The following is a 5,444-nucleotide window of genomic DNA, read 5'->3' on the forward strand; positions in this document are numbered from 1 at the left end:
TTTCAGAGAATTGGGGAGGGGAGTTGATCTCTCTTCTTCCTCATTCTTGCTAGAGCAGTTTATTTTTTTCTTGTTTTGAGTTTTGGGTGTGAGAAATTGAGGAAATTCTGTCTCAATTCCCATTCAAACTCTCTTCAAATCTTTTCTGCACAATTCAATTCAATTTCAATTTCCTTTACTGCTTCTTCTTTAAATTCTTGTCAATTGCTTTGTGAGCTTGGATCTAGGAAGGCAAATAGAGATCTAGGCTCTGCTACCTAGTCTCTTGAGACCTGAGACCCTGATGACAAGTCATCATATACCCATTTTTCAAGCTAATTTCACTTGTTTTGTTAGCATTTATGCACTTTCTTGCATCCTAAGTTAGTGATTTGGAGTGAAAATGCATAACTTCTCTAAATCAAGCAACCACTATGAAATTAATGTTAATCATTGAGGTTTGAGCTCATTTTAATTGAATTTTAATTGATTTATAAGCCTCTTGAATTTAGTGATACTTTGAGTGGTTGTTTGGTTTATTTTAGGTGAAGAAAAGAAAAGAAAATGAAAAGCGTGGCCTAAGAAGCGTGACACAAGAAAAGGAAAGCGTAGCCAAAGAGGAGAGAAGCGTGCCGCATTGCAATGGAGGAAGCAACATTGCCCTCCACAAGGGCAGAATGCCCTCTAGGAGGGCAGCATTAAGTGACCGAACCAATAAAGGCAACTCTGCCCTGCCCACTCCAAAGGGCAGAGCACAAAATGGTGCCTTGGAGCCAAGAGAAGCAAACTCTGCCCTGCCCTTGTGGAGAGCAGGATCGGGCTCCATGAGGAAAGAAATTCAAGGGAAAATGACACCCATGCAAGCTACAAGTTTCGAACAAGGGACCATGAGGAAGCCAAGGACTAAGGGTGACTATGGTGCCAAGAAACTAAGAAAATAACTAGCGTGTTTGCTCCCTCCCAGGTTCGAACCCGAGACATGAAGGAAAGGATCCTGCCCTGCCCTTGGCGCGGGCAGGGCAGCATTTGAAATTGGCGCACCAACTTTGCTTCCTGGCGCACCAACCGCGCGCAACATTCCTTTCCTGGCGCACCAAACCAATCCTGCCCTGCCCTTGGCGCGGGCAGGGAGCATCCCGCGCACCAACGTGCATCGCGCGCACGCGCGCGTTCCTCATCTGGCAGCACCAAGCGCACGCATGCCTCACGTTCTGGCGCACCAACCTTCCCACCCTGCCCTTGGCGCGGGCAGGGCAGCCTCTGGCGCACCAACCTCATGCCAAACGCGCACCACGCAGCACCAAGACGTATCATGGCCGCACCAACTCCAAGCACCAAGCATCAATTTTCTGCCCTGCCCTCCACAAGGGCAGGGCAGCCTCCTGGGAGTGGATTTCATGGGCCGAAAATTCAAATTAAATTCCCATTTTAATTCATTTCTTCACCAATCGAAAAGCCCATCCAAATCCCATTATCCAAGGATAGAAAGTGTATAAATAGGACTTAGTTTGATGTAATTAGGACCTTTTTAGCTACCTTTATGCTCACTTTTGAATTTTTACTTTTACCTTGGCTTTTGAATTTCCACTTTCAGATTCCTTTGGAGCTTTGACTCTCTTGGAATTGTTCTTGAGAGAATTGGCCGAGACTTAAGAGGATCAAGGGAGAATTGATTGATCTCCTTCCTCAATTCCTTTGGGCAATTCTACTCTTCTGTTTTCTGAGTATTGGGTGTGTGAAATTGGGGAAATTCTGTCCCAATTCCCATTCAAACTCTTTGCACTTTGATTTCTGCATAATTGAATTCCAATTCTGTTCTTCTATTGCTTCTTCTTTAATTTTCTGTCAATTGCTTAGTGAATCCAGATCTGGGAAGGAAATTGGGTTTTAGGCTCTGCTACCTAAGCCCTTGGGATCCTGAGATCACTTTTGGTTCTTCTGTGAACCTTTACTGCACTTTAATTTCCTTGCTGTTTAAATTTCTGTTTGCATCCAATTCAATTTCTGCTACCTTCATTACTGCAAGTTACTTTGTCTTTGTTTAGATCTTGCAATCCCACTCCTTAATTCCCTTTTATCTTCTAGCAATTTATCTTTCTTGCCATTTAAGTTACTGCAATTTAAGTTTCTTGCACTTTAAGTTTCAGTCATTTACTTTCTTGCTCTTTAAGCTTCTGCACTTTTACTTTTCTGTTCCTTATTTTACTGCACTCCTCCCTTCCCCCTTTACATTTACTGTCATTTAATTTCTGTTAAACACAAATCACTCAACCAAAACTTGATTCGCTTGACTAAATCACCCACTAAACTAAAATTGCTCAATCCTTCAATCCCTGTGGGATCGACCTCACTCTTGTGAGTTATTATTACTTGATGCGACCCGGTACACTTGCCGGTGAGTTTTGTGTTGGATCGTTTCCACACTCATCATGTTTTTGGCGCTGTTGCCGGGGATTGAAATAGATTGACAATGATTAAGTGAAGTGGAGGTCTAGATTAAGCACTTTTCTTTTTCTGTTATTCTAATTCTTACTAACACATTAACTGTTTGAGTTTTTGCTTAAACTAACCAACCAGAACTTCATTCTAGCTACAGATTGAAGCTCCATAGTATTTCTGGGTTTGTGTGTTTATTGTTGTGTGTTTGTATGTCAGGTATAGGAAGATCCTCTACTATCCACTCTGAAATTGATCAAAGGACTCTTCGGAGAATAAGAAGAGCTGAAAGAGGGAAGAATATTGTTGGAGAAGAAGAAGAATCTGAGGAGGAATTCCAAGATATGGAAGGAGATACTAATCAACCAGGAGGAGGAGCCAACAATGACCAACAGAGAAGAGTCTTGGCTTCATACACATTTGCAAATGCCAAGCACTGTGGGAGTAGTATTCTTCCTCCCAATGTCAATGCAAACAACTTTGAACTCAAGCCACAACTCATCACTCTGGTGCAAAACAATTGTTCCTTTGGAGGAGGGCCTTTGGAGGATCCAAACCAACATTTATCTACTTTCTTGAGAATCTGTGACACAGTGAAAACAAATGGGGTACCTCCTGACAGCTACAAGTTGCTACTCTTCCCATTCTCTCTTAGAGATAAAGCCACTCAATGGCTAGAGACTTTTCCAAAAGAAAGCATCAACACTTGGGATGACTTGGTGAGCAAGTTTCTTGCCAAATTCTATCCACCTCAAAGAGTCCTAAGGTTGAAGACAGAGGTTCAAACATTCACTCAATTGGAGGCCGAGAGCTTATATGAAGCATGGGAGAGATACAAGGCTCTATTGAGGAAGTGTCCACCAGAGATGTTCACTGAGTGGGACAAGCTACAAAACTTCTATGAAGGCCTCACTCTTAAAGCTCAAGAAGCTCTTGATCACTCTGCTGGAGGCTCTCTACAACTCATGAAAACCACAGAGGAAGCTCGAAACCTCATTGATATGGTGGCCAACAACCAATATTTCTTTGCTCATCAAAGACAACGCCAACCATCACAGAGAAGAGGAGTCATGGAGTTGGAAGGAGTTGATTCAATCTTAGCTCAAAACAAGATGATGCAGCAACAGATTCAACAACAATTTGAGCAAATGGCTAAGAGAATTGATGGCTTGCAAGTGGCAGCAGTGAGCACCACAAGCCAACCTCCAACCACTTGGGTGCAAAATGAAGAAACTCAAGAGGAGCAACAACAAGAGCAAGTTCAATACATGCACAACCAAAATCCTGGAACAAATGAAGTCTATGGTGACACCTACAATCCATCTTGGAAGAATCATCCCAACCTCAGATGGGGAGACAACCATAATCAAAACCAACAACCATGGCAAAGAAACACAAGCCAAAACAATTGGAAAAACACAAACCATAACCCCCAGCCAAACACTAACCAAAACTCATACAGAAAACCACAAAACAACTACCCAAATTCTAACCAATACCCACCCAATAACCACCCAACTAACCAAAACACCTATCCTCACCCATCAACACCCCAAAATCAACCCACCTCACAAGACTCACAGAGAATCACCCATCTAGAACAACTCATGGAAAAACTGATGAAAAACCAAGAACTGACCACCAAGAATCAAGAAGCTACCATGAAGAACTTAGAGAGGCAAATTGGCCAAATCTCTAAGAAGATCTCTGTTGAGAAACCATCAAGTTCACTACATAGTGATACCATTCCCAACCCAAAGGAAGAATGCAAGGTGGTGCAATTGAGAAGTGGAAGGGTGTTAACAAAGGGTAACCAAGGAACAACAAAGAAGCTTATGGAGAATAACAATGAGTCAACAAAGAATGATGAAGCCATCAACAAAGACACAATAAGCAAAAGTGCTCCAGAAAAGCTCACAGAAGAAGACAACAAGCCACAAAATCTGAAGAAAGGAAAGAAATTATGGAGGAACCAATTCCAGAACAGCATCAAGTGGTGAAGAGCTCAACATCACCACTACCTTATCCACAAAGATTCCACAAGGAAACAAAGGACCTGCACTTCCACAAATTTCTTGAGACTTTCAAGAAATTGGAGATCAACATACCCTTAGCAGACGCTTTGGAGCAAATGCCCCTGTATGCTAAGTTTCTAAAGGAGCTCATCAACAAGAAAAGAAGATGGGATGAGCAAGAAACCATAGCGATCACTGAGGAATGCAGGGCCTTGATTCAAAAGGGGCTTCCCCCCAAACTTGAGGACCCAGGGAGCTTCCTGTTGCCATGCACCATTGGAGAATTAACCATCACTAAAGCAATGTGCGATCTGGGAGCGAGTATTAATTTAATACCATCCTCCCTGGTGAAAAAGTTGCACATAGAGGAAGTCAAACCAGTGCAAATGTCCCTGGAGCTGGTAGATAAGTCAATAGTGCACTCTAGGGGTATAGTTGAAAACCTCTTGGTTAAGGTGGACAACCTCATATATCCTGCTGACTTTGTGATTCTAGAATCAGATGAGGATAATGGAGACTCTGTTATACTAGGAAGGCCATTTTTGGCAACTGCAAGAGCCATCATAGACATAGAAAAAGGGGAGTTAATTCTCAGAATGCATGAACAGAATGTCATTCTGAAGGTCCTGCCAGAGGAACAGTTTAGTGAAAAGAAGAAAGACTATGTGGACATTGATAAGGGAGGATCACAGCTGAAGGAAAAAATTGACAAGGAAAATCACAGCAACACCCTAAAGCCAAGGATTATGCAAATCAATGAAGAAGCCCAAGAAGATATTGAAATACTAGCTACTGAGAAGAGATATCCTCAAAAGAAACCCATGGCCAGAAAAGAAAGGTCAACAAAAGGAAAGACGAAACATAGGAGCAAAACAAAAAGGGGTTGGAAGAACAGAAAAATACCAACAGAAGGATTTGCCAAAGGTGACAAGGTACAACTTGTGTATCAACAATTGGAAACAAAGATTACTACACTGTTAATCAAATACTTTCTCTTGAGCATGTGGAAATTGA

Source organism: Arachis stenosperma, chromosome 1, assembly GCF_014773155.1.
Source record: "Arachis stenosperma cultivar V10309 chromosome 1, arast.V10309.gnm1.PFL2, whole genome shotgun sequence".
Taxonomy (NCBI): domain Eukaryota; kingdom Viridiplantae; phylum Streptophyta; class Magnoliopsida; order Fabales; family Fabaceae; genus Arachis; species Arachis stenosperma.